This window comes from Tenrec ecaudatus, chromosome 11 (assembly GCF_050624435.1).
Source record: "Tenrec ecaudatus isolate mTenEca1 chromosome 11, mTenEca1.hap1, whole genome shotgun sequence".
In the NCBI taxonomy this organism is placed as follows: Eukaryota; Metazoa; Chordata; class Mammalia; order Afrosoricida; family Tenrecidae; genus Tenrec; species Tenrec ecaudatus.
Genome location: NC_134540.1, coordinates 114263528 through 114278086, shown reverse-complemented (window position 1 = coordinate 114278086; position 14559 = coordinate 114263528). Strand labels below are relative to the sequence as shown.

Sequence of the window (14559 nt, the reverse complement as noted above, 5' to 3'; positions counted from 1 at the left end):
AATACCAAGAAGAAAGTAAAACAAAGCCTAAAGTTACTGCCATCAGGCTGATTCCAACTAATCAGATCCTATATAGAGTTTCTGCAATGGGAGCAGACCTTTCATCCAAAGAGAAACAGATGGGTTTGAACCACTAACCATGTGCTTAGCAATACAATGCTTACCCAAACGTATCACCAAGTCTCCAAAAATATTACAGACACTCTAGGGCAATATTACTCAGTCACATAGGTCTCTATTACTTACACTGGACTCTACCACATCAAACGACAGAAAGAGGTGCAAGTTCATACTATTTTCCAACAATGGGTGCCTGTGATTTCAAGTTCCTTTTGATGTAGTGTTTTCTGACAAAGTGAATCTTAATTTCTTATTGTGGGTGAAAGGGAATCATATTGGACTATTGATTCACCTTGCCAGGAAGTTGGTATTATATTTAACTTCTTTTAATGTGAGCAGGAAGCTCAGCCCCTGTGTTGTGTAAAAAATGAGTAAGATGGTTACACAGAACCTCTCTTCTGCAAAACTCCCATGAGTAAACCTTGGAGAAATACATTCACTTAGAAGGGAAAATTGATAATGGAGCATGCCTCTTCACTTTAATGAATAGGAACATAAAAATGCTGACCATCTGTAGCAAAACCTTTCTAAATATCTAGAAACAAAGTTTTCAGTAAGCTTTGATTTAATTTTACTCAAACTATCACCCAAGAATTTTGGAGAAATATAGTTAAATTCAATGTGATGCGTAATAAACATTTTCATGATAAAAATTTCCTGTATATATTAATTTAGACATACACATAAGGAATATTATTTGTAAATATATATTAATTTTAATCTTGAGGCATATAAATAACATAGATGAGCTATATTTATTAGATAACGGAAGAGGAGATCAACATACCTTAGTATAATTTCCATTCAGTTTTTCCTGGTTTTCCTACCCCAAAATAAATCAGAAACTACCCTCCTCTGCCTTTATTTTTGATTTGTGCAACTTATAACTAGGTGTTTACGGAATAAAGAAGGATGAAGAATAAATAAATAAATAAATAAATCAGAAACTATATGAACATATGAAACTAGAGGCCTTCCTTATTTTATTGTCTTGTCTAGTCTTCATTGTGAATAGCTATTTCAATTTAAATTTTATTAAAAATTAAGACCAGGTGAAGTGTTGAGTTCATATTTTATTTAATTGTTTATCTTTAATTTTAACACTAGAGGGCACTGTTTCCTTCTGTTAAAAAAAGCATGTTCCACTTCTAGATTGTACCATACAAAAAGCATACGATTGCCCTATAGAATCAAAATTATTTTAATTTTAATATTTGTGAGTTTTACTTCATGACAAAATATTCTAAAGTTGTTGAGGTTAAAGATCTGAGCTTATTATAATAAATAATAGCCAGGTGTATTAGTCTGGGTACTTTAGAGAAACAAATCCACATAAGAGAGAGTTTTATATAAAGATTAAGTGCACAAGAAAACATCCCTACCTAGAGCTGCCCAAGCTCAAAAGTACAACATTATCCCATATGTCCAACACCAATGCACAAGTCCTCCTCCATCTCACAAAACAGATGCAATGATGCTGACTGCAGGAGGAAAGCCGAGTCAGTGAACGTGTAAGCATCTCAGCGCTGCCATATGGCTGTTTCAGAACCCCAGGGCTGCATCGGGATAGGTCCATGCTTCTCCTCAGGGATGTCTTGCAGGAAATCAGTCTTGCAAGTTGAAGCCTGGAACTGGCTAAGGCAGCTGCACCCTGGTCTCTATATCACAAAGTAAGACACACGAGAACTAAAATGGCGAGCCTCACCGAGACTTTTATCCTTCTGCCCTTCAATTAACCCCACCTATGTTTATCGATCAGGTGGGCACAATAAACTAACTACCTCACCTGGTGATTTGAAACAAATAACTATCTAATTTGCCAGACATTTCAGTGTCAGTCAAGATAAGCCAGTACGTGTTCCTAGCACCCTGATAGTAAAACATTACCCAAATCAAACTAACATCTGGTGGATTCTGATTCTTCATGACCCTGTAGAACCCGGTAGGACTGCTCCCGGGGTGACCAAGAATAACCCTTTAAAGAGTAGAACGCCTCATATTCCAAGGCTCAGCTAGCTGTTCTGAACTGCTGACTTTGTGTAAGCAGTCCAACGCATAACCATTATGCCACCCAGGCATAATTTTTTTTGTCTCTCTGCATTGCAGTCTATGGGTGACACATGTGTCTGTGACTTACGGGAATACAATGTTGGTAGGAGTCAAAGTCATTATTTAAAAGAATAACAATGAAGTCCCAATTCTAATTTTTCCTAAATGCATTTTTCTTTTTTCCCAATTGAATTACTCACCTGCCTTGTTTACCCATTGTTTTTTAAAAGTTTAGGGATAATAGCCTAAAGAATTGATAATAACTGAGGACTCAGTGAGGGTCTCTAGGTAATAATAATGTTTATCAACATTTATTTTGTATAAGTTTATGTGAAGTACTGACCTAAACATTTTAGTTATGTACCATTGTAAATATCACATTTAATCTTCTATGATAGTTATTATTGTTTAATTCTCATTTTACATATAACCAAGGATTCTGTAATGTGGGAGTCAATAATCTATTAGACAAACACTAGTTGTTAGGAGGGACAGAATATTTATGGGAATTATGAAAACGTTATTTTCTTACTTTTGATGGCAAATCATTTTTTAATTGAGATTTTGATGGTTTATTTGTGAGGATGACAAATTGGGGATTTTATATCACAAAGGATTTAGGGAAATGGGCTATGCTTTTAAAGCTTTGGATCTTCTTTGACTATTAAAACTTGTTTGCATTCTCGATGATCATCTGTTTTCAATGGCGAATGGGAAGAGATTGAATGGTTCACCATAGTGTGCATTATAAAGTGTGTACTCTTCAGAGTGGCGCTGTGAGCACACACTTCGATCTAGGCACACTCCTCCAAAGGGTTTATGTTAGAAGTGAAAAGTGGCTCTCAGACCAGACAATCCCCCGATTCAATGGGCTCCCAGAACGTTTGTGCAAAAGTCTAGAGACCTAGAGATGCTACATGTCACTAAGGAAACATAAATACATCTAAAGGATATTGTGCACAAGATCATGTCTCTTCAGATGCCAACTCTTCTCTACCATGCTGGAAACCTGGTACTTTGTTGGCTAACACTACAGGCATTATTAAACAATATTTGCCAGCCCTGGAGTCTGCCTTGTGGAAAGACAATACTCCAGAGGGTTTCAGCACTTCAGAAGAATGGCATGACCGTTCACTTCAGAAAAAGCAGTCCTCCAAAACCCTACGGTACACTGTTGTGCTCAGACACATGAAGTCACCATGAGTCAGAATGAACTCCACCTCAACTTCAACTACTTGATAGCCTTGCCCACTGGACTCATAAAATGAGCCATCGCAGGCAAGGATAATAAAATATGATCTTGATCATTTTATAGTGCCAGAAATTTTTAAAAGTAGGTGGTAGTGTATACCAAAAGAAAATGTAGCATCAGCTTTAAAACTGAACATGACAGTCAAAGGTGGAAGAAATTTGTGTAACAAAGTAAATAACTAGATGTAACCTAAAGAATAAAATGAAAATGCATAAAGCCATACTCATATAGCTAAGTGATTGAACAAATAATATAAAGGGGATAAAGACAAAATAATTCTTAAATTGAATTCCAAATAACACAAGCAGGGAAAAAAGATGTAGGAAATATAAAGTCCCTATTTAAACACCAGGGTAAAAATTGCTGGAGGTAAGATCCAATGATAAATGCTAAAATTAATGAACATTAGTGGACAAAATTTTAAGGAGATAAACAGTATTCATATAAAATCAAAGTATGCATCCCAAATATTTGACATTATTATGGTGATTTTAACAAATAAACTAATTTTTCATTATTTCTGCATCCAGAAGGTGGAGCTGTATTCTTCTCCTCTAGACTGTGTGTGCAGTTTAGAGGCTTGAAACATAGAGCCATATGTAAAAAAAGTAAAAAATACTTTCTCAGTGAATAAGTCTTCAGCAAATATATAATTAAAATATCAAAGTTAACCTCATCAGTAATGCATCATCTTAATATCATGTATACCTGATGGGATGTCAAGAAAATGACACTTTATATTTTGGTAAGCATTGCCCAAACCAATAACACCTGAACCTTTACAAAATATATTCAACAAAATCAAATTCAGGAATATTCAACACAGTGCTGAACAGTACAATCAATGTAAGCAAACAAATAAACAAAACACACCAACAAAAAACAAGGAACAACTGATAATATTCTTAGTCTGGCATAGGATCAAAGCCAAGCAGAACCAAATTTACAGCCATCGAGCCTATGCCAACTCATGGCAACCCTAAGGACAGGGTAGGACTGCCCCTGCGAGTTTCTGAGACCGTAACTGTTTCAGAAATAGAAAGCCTCATTTTTCTCTGGCAGAGCAGCTGGTAGTTTCAAATCACGAATCTTGCACATTGCAGCCCAATAGGTAAACATTAAGCCACCAGGGCTCCCTGACATAGGATATATGACATTACAATGCAATGTAATGTGTCCTGGGTTTCATCGTGGAAAAATAACAAGACATAAGTGGATAAAGTAATGTGTTACTTTCTGATTGCAGTCATAACAAATTATTTGTATCATGTGACATAACAAATTCTCCTCGGTTGTGTAAAATGAAATGCACATCTTCTATTTCTGAAGATGAGAAACATTAAATGGCTCTTCCAGCCTCATGGTTTGAATTGTCCCCCTTACAAATACATGTCATTAATAACTATTAAGCTTTTTAACATTTTTCTCAGCCCTATTAGGGCTGGTTTGAACTATTAGGAAAGGTTTGAACTGCTAACTTCAAGGTCAGAGATTCAAATCCACAATCTCCTCCTCAGGAGAATGATAAGGCTATTTTCTCCATTAAATTTTGTAACACTGCATGCGAGAGCAACGTGGAGAGACTTTGACAGCTCAGGTCAGCAAAGTATCTGTAGCTGCCACTCACCTTTCCTATAAAATTTAAATAAATAAATAAATAGATAGATAGATAAATAAATATATATATGTAAATAAATTAAAAATAAATAAATTTTATAACATCGGAAACCCTATATAGACTTAAACTATAAGACGGAATTGACCCAATTGCAGTGAGATTTACACCTATGATTACAATCCCATTGGATTATGGGCTTTCTTTGCTTTGTTAATTAGGCAGGAAGTATCTTAATGAAATCTCTTTTGAGATATAATATAAAACAAATAGGCAAACAGCATAGGTGGGGGTAGGTAGATTCTAATATTGAGCTTCAATATAAGTAGGATGATGCTCTTTAAAAATGTCTGAAATAAAGAAATAATTTAGGAACCGAGCAATGACTGGAGACTTGAAAATCTTAAATGTGCTAAAGATAAAAACTGAGACTGTTTTCAAGAATTATGTGCATCAAAGGCAATTCTGTTCAGAGCTCAGTGGGGATTAGGATGACCACAAAGTAATTCTCTCGAATCTCAGAGATTATACAAGTATATGACAACACCAACAGCAGAAGGTTGCTAATAATGTAGACATTAAATGGGTTTCTGGGACGTTTTTTCAAAGGATAATATGAAAATGTCTTTGGGAAATGCAGGAAGAGTGATGCTTTTTATAGGATGGCAAATAATCTGGCTGAACCATGGTCAAATGATTGGCGAAAGATCCAACTCATAAGTGACAGACTTGGATATAGCTGATTGATGAACATTTTAAGCAAGACATTGAAAACCCCACGTGGTTTCTACGTGCTGCCTATAGCAGAATTTTAGAGAAAAGAAAGGGACTTAAATATGATCTGTGCAAAAGGAGAACAGAACTTGAGTATTTTTAAAAATTACAAACTAAGGACATGTGTGGTGGAACTTTCACCAAGAATATGGCTACACAACCTTTTGTTAAAGACTTTTATACCTGTACCTGATAGATTTCGCCAACTACCATAGCAGAAATCACATCAGTCTATGTTGAGTGGGATAAAGACCAAAATGAGTGACAACTGTGTTTCTCTGGGAATTCGTAAGAAGAGCAAAATAGATACATCTGTTGTCCTCCAAGGAAAGAAAAGGTGCATACATGAAACAGGAAGTCAGAACTTCTTGGAAGAAGGACACCTAACAGGACCAACTCAATTTCAAATTCTGAACTCAAGGTTTCTTCTTTCTCAAAGGGTGTTGGCCCAGCCTCCCAGGTTTCAAAACCTGACCTCTGGGCTTCAATGGGTCAGAATTCCACCGATTCAATTCTAGACTGTGAGACTGCCATTCACATAAACCAGAAGAACTGAATTAGGACACAAAGATGAGGTAGGAAGATGCTATGCCCCAGGGACAAGAGAACAGAGCCAGTCAGGGTTGAAAGGATAGGGTCACCACTTAGCTGGACTAAAAGAATGGAACCACCCAAAGCCAAGGGAATAGAGTTGCTGGAATTGTACCTGGAAGGTAGAACTGAAGCCACAGGGTCAAGGGTCCTCCACCCAGAAGCCATATATCATAGCTAACACCCATCAGGTGGGGCCTTTGCCCAGATGATCATGGAGGACAGAGGATCATTTAAAAGCCTTGAAACTGATAGAATGTATTTCGCTGGGTTTTGGATTTGTTTGGCTCCCATGGTCTCGTCTATCTCTTTGATTTCTCCAATTTGAAATGTAAGTATTTACTATGTGCCTGTTCCACCATTGTACTTCAGAAGAAGATGTCTTATATTCTAGATTTCAGAAGATTACACATATTTTGCTGAGAGATTGAATAAACCTAGTCTCATTGATATTTGATTTAAATGATTCAGAAGATGAAATTTTTACCTTAAAGTTGCTTTCAGAATTTTGGGATGATGAAATAGGTAGGATGAATATATCTCATTTGTGGGAAAGACACTGGTTTGGGAGATAGTTTTGGATTTAATTGTATTTCCCCAAAATATGTGTTGTGAATAATGTCTGGACGGGAGCAGGAAAGCAAGGGCTGAACACCGCCACAAGACCTAAAGCAAGTCAGAACTAAGGCTCAGGAAGTGAGACCAGATGTTCTGGGTACAAAGGAAGCCACAAGAAGTCCACAAACAATTCTTGGAGTGGCCGGACCCCAACTGCTAATTGTCCCACATTTAACAAATGCTAATCTCTATAACTGTGTAGATCATAACAAACTATTGGGTCGTCTTGACAAGAATGAGCATTCCAACAGAGCTCATTGTGCTCATCGGGAACCTGCACGTGGATCAAGGAGCAGTTGTGTGAACAGAAACAGGGAATATTCAGTGGCTTAATTGAGGGAAGGTATGTATGAGGATTGTATGTGTTTGTTCTCTCAGGGTAGAGATATACCTCAGCCCTATGCTCCAAGTGAGAAAAAATTCAGGCCGAAGCCTGGTTTGTGATCCCAGTGAGTTTTATGAGAGTCAGAAGTTGTTTCAGGTTTACACAGGTACCCGCAGGGCTCCTCACCCTGTGCAGCCACCCTAGAAGCTGCTCAGAAAGTCACACAGTCGGCTCTAGGCTCCTGCCTTTTCGATTATTCCGTGGGGAGGCATGGTGGATGACCCAGGTTGATCCCATTGAATTTACCTGGCCTAGGTGGGCCAATCCAGGTGCAGCACACACCCAGGTGTACCTCCCCTTCCTGGCCGGAAACCTGAACCTCTCAGAATGCTCAGTGTACCACTCCTTCATGGGCCAGTAGCTCAGACCTCTGAGCACGCACAGTCGAAGCCCCAGCCCCTAAGCTAGACTACCTAACAAATCCTCTCACTATATGTATTCAATTCCTATGCTGAACAAATCATAAAAATGCTAGACTATTCGAAGTATTTAGCATCAGGATTAGAGGAAGGCTTATTAACAGTTTGCTATATTCAGATGACACAACCTTACCTGCTGACATGGAGGAAGACTTGAAGCACTTGCTGAAAAAGATAAATGATCAAAGTCTTTTATATAGATTAAAATGCAATGTAAAGAAAACACAAATCCTCACCACTGGACTTATTGGTAACATCATGATAAACGGAAAAATGTCAAGTTATCAGTGTCCATGGAAGCAGTAGTCAAGAGATCAAAGGGCACAGTGCACATAATATCTTTAAAGTGTTGAAAAAGAAGAATGTTATTTTGAGGACTAAAGCTTTCTGTGCCTCAAACCATGGCATTTTCATTCACCTCGTATGCACGTGAAAGTTGAGCATTTAAATTGTGGTGTTAGCAAAGAACATTTAAGGACCAACGACTCCCAAAGAATGGACAAGTCTGTCTTGGATGAGCTACAGCCAGAGTGCTCTTTGGAAGAAAGGATAGCATGACACTGTCTCATGCACTTTGTTCCCAGGCAAAAAACGTTATGCTTGGTAAAGTGGAGGGCCAGAGAAAAAGAAGATTGATGAACACAGTGGTCTAAGCATAAAAAGCGTGAGGATTTCGCAGAACCAGGCAGTTTTGTTCTGCTGTACATAGAGACACTATGAGTAGAACCATGTTGACAGCCCAAGGTTAGAAATAACACAACAGGCAAGTTATTGTTGTAATACCATTTAGCAATGTAATCTCTTGGTATGTTAATGATTCATTAAAAGTATATGCTGTGCCTTAACTCAATCTCTTTTGAAATATCAAGGAACACATAGCAAACAAGCAGAGATGGGGGACTCATTAACTGCCACTGGGTCAATTCTAAATCACAGTGACCCTAAAGGACTCTATACTCCTGACATAGAGTCGATGACAGCTCACAGGACCAATAGAATGACTTTGTAAGTTCACCAGACTGTAAATCTTAATGGAGGCAGAAAGCCTCATTTTTGCTCCCATGGAGAGGGTGTTGTATTTGAACTGATGACCATATGCAGAGCAGACAAGCAGAGCACATGCTGATTTCTCTAGAGTCAAAGATTCTCCTGAGAACAAGTACCATCATTTGGTCTGCTGACCTTCTAAACTGTGAAAACAATAAATATTTATACGTTAAAGCTACCCACTTTACATTTCTGTAGGGCAGCACTCAATAACTAAGACACATGACAGTGTTCCCCACCCGTGATTCTCCGACCAATTTATTGGCCTGGGGCCCCATTCCTGTGCCTGGCTGTGGGTGCCAGGGACCTCAGAGCTGGAGAAATCTGTTCTGCTACTGCAGGGGCAGGCGTCACTCTCTGGGTGTCACTCTCTGGTCCAGTGAGGACTTCATGGTCAGAGCTGGGTGCTCCTGCACCAAGAGACAGGGGCCCAGAAAGAGAGCTGGGGGCACCATGACAAGGATGGGGCTGTGGAAATGGAAATGGTTGCAGGAAAGACCTAAGGGGACTGTTGAAAAAGAAGACCAGGAGAGATGCGGCAGAAAGTAATGAGGAGGGGAATGGGAAGGGAAGGTCTGCAGGTGTCTGCACTGAGCTTGAGCAGCGTCTATCCTTAAGGTCCTATGTGAAAATAATAAATAAATTTTAAATAATAATTTTTTACAAAAGAGAAAAAAGCATTAAAACAACATGATGGCCATCTAGCTCGGAAGGAACAAAGCACATTGGAAGAAACACACCAGCCTGTGTGATCACAAGGTGTTGAAGGGATCAGGTATCAGGCATCAAACAACAAAAAATCATATCATTGTGAATAAGGGCAGTGCAGAGTGGGGACCCAAAGTCCATCTGTAGGGAACTGGACATCCCCTGATAGAAGGGACATAGGGAGGAGACCAGCCAGTCAGAGTGCAGGGTAGCAATGATGAAACATACAACTTTCCTCTAGTTTCTAAATGCTTCCTCCTCTCCCAACTATCATGATCCCAATTCTACCTTACAAACCTGGCTAGATCAGAGGATGTACACTGGTATAGATACGAACTGGAAACACAGGGAATCCAGGACAGATGATCCCTTTAGGACCAGTGATGTGAGTGGAGATACAGGGAGGGTGAAGGGAGGGTGTGGTGGAAAGGGGGAACCGATTAAAGGGATCTATCTATAACCTCCTCACTGGGGGATGGACAACAGAAAAGTGGGTGAAGGGGTGAAGGGAGATGTCAAACAGCTTAAGATATGACAAAATAATAATTTATAAATTATTAAGGGTTGATGAGGGCGGGGGAACGGGGAGAGAGGGGGAATGAGGAGGTGATGTCAGGGGCTTAAGTGGAGAGCAAATGTTTTGAGAATGATGAGCTATGTTGCAACGAATATACACATGTGCTTTACACAATTGATGTATGTATGGATTATGACAAGAATTGTATGAACCCTCAATACAATGATTAAAAGCAAACAATATACCCTCACACTGACAATTTTAGCAAAAGCCAATCTAGCAGAAAATGCTGGAGAGGGTGCAGAGAGATCAGGATGCTTTTACTTTGCTGATGGGACTGTAGAAATGTACAACCACTATGGAAATTAGTATGGTACTTCCTTAAATGAATGAATATACAAATATTTTAGGATCCAGTAATCTCTCTACTTTGTATATACCCTAAAGAAATAGAAAATAAAACACAGACCTATGCACACCCATGTTTATTAGAGCAATTTTTATAATAGCAGAAACATGGAAACAACCAAAAAGACATATTATGAAGGAATGTATAAAGAAACTCTGATATATCCATATGATTGAATACTGTACATTAATCAAAAACAATGACAACTCACTTAAACACTGAAACACAAGGACAAAACTAGACAACATTATGCTTCCCACACTTAGTCAATCTTACAATGATAAATATTTAGTAACACTTATTATAAGGAAAAACAAAGAAAAATAAATGTAATTTATACATCAAAAGATAAGATTTTGATGACTATGAAGAGGCCAGGGATGGGGGCTGGAACAAGGGAGGGAAAACTAAGATATTGAGGAAGGATAGAGATAGGGTCGGGGAGGGAATAGAAAGAGACTCACATAAATGGAAGGTTTGCAGTCCAGGATACTGTTCATTTCATTTCTTTAGAAGGGCTGTGCAAATATATATAACGTGTTTTTTTTAAAACAAAAAAAATATGAATGAAGACTGAGCGTGATAGTGGGACAAGAGGAAAGTAAAAGTGAACAGAGGAAAGAACTAGGAGGCAAAGAACATTTATAGATGTCTAAATGCAGGCATATTCATATGTAAATATATATGACAATGGGGAAATATATCTATGTGCATATATTTATATGTTAAGTATTAAGGTAGCAGATGGACACTGGGCCTTGACTCAAGTACCCCCTCAATGTAAAAATTGTTTGTTCTTAATAATCTGGCATTCTGTGATGCTCACCTTCCTGACATGATTGCTGAAGACAAAATGGGTGCAGAAGCAAATGTGTCGAAGACAGCTGATGGTACCCGGCTATCAAAACATATAGTGTCTTGGGTCTTAAAGACTTAAAAAGCAACAAAGCCCACATGGAAGAAGCACACCAGCCTGTTTGATCATGAGGTGTTGATGGGATTAGATATCCAGTATCAAAGACCCAGAACAAAAAAATCATATTAATGTGAATGAGGGGGAGTTTGGAAGGGAAACCCAAAGCCCATCTGTAGACAAGTGGACACCCCCTTACAGAAAAGTCACAAGGAAGAGATGGGCCAGTCAAGGTGCAGTATAGTACTGATGAAACTTATAACTTTCCTCTGGTTTTCTATACTTCCCCACCCTCTTACCCCCTATCATGACTTCATTTCTACCTTACAAATCCTGCTAGACAAGAGCATGTACACTGGTACAGATAAAAGCTGAAAACACAGGGAAACCAGGAGAGATAAACCCCTTAGGACCAATAATGAGAGCAGCAATACCAGGAGGGTAAGGGGAAAGTGAGGGGAGAAAGGGAAAACCAATCATAATGATCTACATATAATCCCTTCTCATTGGGACGTACAACAGAAAAGTGGGTGAAGGAAAACAGCGGTTGGTGAAAGACGTGAAAAAAAATTTTATTATTATCAAGGGTGCATGAGGGAGAGAGGTGGGGGGAGGAAATGAGGAGCTGATATCAAGGGCTCAACGCAAGAGAACGTTTTGAAAATGATGATGGCAACATATGTACAAATGTGCTTGACAAAATGGATAAATGTATGCATCGTGATAAGAGCTGTAAGAGGCCCCAATAAAATTATTAATTTTAAAAATAAGCTGATTATCAAGAAAAATAAATAGGTAAATAAATTGCAACAAAATAAATCTAACTTCATATTGATTAATTTCTAGTGAAGTGTTTTTAAACTTAAAAAATAGATTATATTCAGGTTTTACTGGGTAAAGCAAAAAACCATCTGTTATTTTCTGCTAATCATAATTTTTCATCTGCAGGCAATGGCAATAAAACTATTATGGGGAATTTTTACTACATAATGCACATTAGAACACTGCACTGTGGTCTTTTAAAGAATACTTTATTTCCCATTCTGTCATGTAGGGGGCAGACATCCTCTTTTGACATTTCTATATTCCCTTCATACTATGTTTCTGTCACATCCCACTCTTCAAAAACTCTGCATAGACACTGAATCCAATGAGCACAAACACACCATTTCTTGTTTTATTGTTAACAGAATTTTAACCCAATAAAAATTCCAGGTCTAGGTTGTAATGCAAAACTAATTTGTTTTCATAAAAATCCTGTCTACCCCTTGCTCTTTACTTTAATAGAAAGTTAAGGTCCATTACAAAGTTGATAAAAAGGAGCAAAAATGAACAGATACTCTTATTGCAGAATTTATAAATCACTAAGACATTTAACCTACTAAATGACAAAAAGAATCACCAGAGAAAAGATACATTCAAAAATGTTCAGTATCTGAATTTCTCTGGAAAAAAGATAAGGCTGTCTGTTTGCTTCCCAAAAAATTTACAGCTTCAGAAACTATTGAGCAGTTCTGCCATGTCTTGTAGAGTTGCTCTTCTTCAGAATCAACTCAAAGCACTGTGTCAGCAGGTTGTTTTCTAAGAAGCCCTGGTAATGCAGTGCCCAAGGTGCTTGGCTGAAAGGTTGGCTGTAAGAACCTACATCATGGGAGAAAGATGAGGCAGTCCATTTCTGTAAAGATCTACAGGTTTGGAAAACCTATAGATAGCTCTACTCTGTCTTATGGGTCATTATAGGTCAGAATTGACTCCATGCCAATGAGTTTGGTTTTGGAGGGAAGTGGAATTCTTAAGTTGACAGTTGGAGTCTTTATTTGGCCAAAACAACAACAAAAATGCAAACTCACTGCCATTGAGTAGCTGTGACTCAGCAACCCTATATGGAAAAATGAGGGGGGAAAAGAATAAATATTTAGGTTTATCTATCAAACCTATCATATATGTATTTTACCAAACTATGCCTATTCTACTTCAATGAGGATATATTTGTACATTTCCTTATAAAATAAGCTCACTACTATTATTATGTCACTGCTATGACACATTTCACAAAAAGATACAGTGGAATTGACAAACATTTTCTATAAAGGAGCAGACGGTATACTACTTTAAACTTTGTAGGCTATAGAGTTTCTGTCACAACTATTAAAATCTGGATTTGTAGGAGTAAAGCAGGCCTATCAATACATAAATAAATTAAATTAATTTAATAGAGACAATAGCTGGATTAATGGTTCCTGGGGTTAGGGCCAGTGGAGGTTGGGAGAAAATGAGAAATTAAAAATGATGAGTTTAAGATAGAAGAAAATGTCCTCAAACTGATTGTGGTGATGATTGTACAAGTCTTCTTCAGGAGTTAGAACTATTAAATTACATATGTGGATTATATGGCCAAAAATCTGTAGGGAAAATAAACAGGATTAAACGGATATTAAAATTAAAAAACAAAAACAAATGAACACAGTGGTGGTTAAACAAACCATTATTCACAATACTGACAATAGGTGAATGTGCTTTTAGATCATAGTTTGCTGGCCACTGTGATAACCAGTTAATAGATTATATTTAAATCGATCCTATTCATGGTAAATCCAAGTGCATCAGAGAGAAATTGTGATCCATGTAGCTGTTCATCGCTGATACCTTGGAAGTAGATTGCCACATCGAGAGCCATGGCAGTGCTGAGATGCTTCCACCACCACTGGACACACAAGACTTTTCACCCACTCACCTGTCATCTTCCTGCATTTGGCATCATTGTCAGTGGCTATATAAGTCTGAAGGGGAATTTATCGACCGGTATTGGATATATGGGCTATTATCAGATTTCACAGAATCATTTCCTTTTTAATAAAGATGAATTTTATTTTCTAGTTTATCAAACTTAGAAATAAGTGATTTCTTGCTAACTTTCTAATTTAAAAACTATATTTTTTCTTTTAAAAATTTCTAGCAAGAGAATAAGATATAAATTTTATTATTCCTATAAAGCACATAATATAAATTAAATAACGTTACATACATGAACAAAGAGAGTTTTAAAATGTCCATTGTTGTTGTTCTAGGTCCCATTGAGTCAATTCCCACTCATAGTGACTCGATATAAATCAGAACAAAACAATAACGAGTCCTGCGTCAT

At 37.7% G+C, this 14559-nt stretch overlaps 1 non-coding gene across 1 annotated transcript; it reads left to right on the top strand.

Annotated features, from left to right (window-relative positions):
* The first annotated feature begins 4935 nt into the window (after positions 1-4935).
* Positions 4936-5061, top strand: LOC142462013 (small nucleolar RNA SNORA44). The gene has a single exon (XR_012787163.1). It is a non-coding gene; the product is annotated as a small nucleolar RNA SNORA44 (small nucleolar RNA).
* Positions 5062-14559: the final 9498 nt, after the last annotated feature.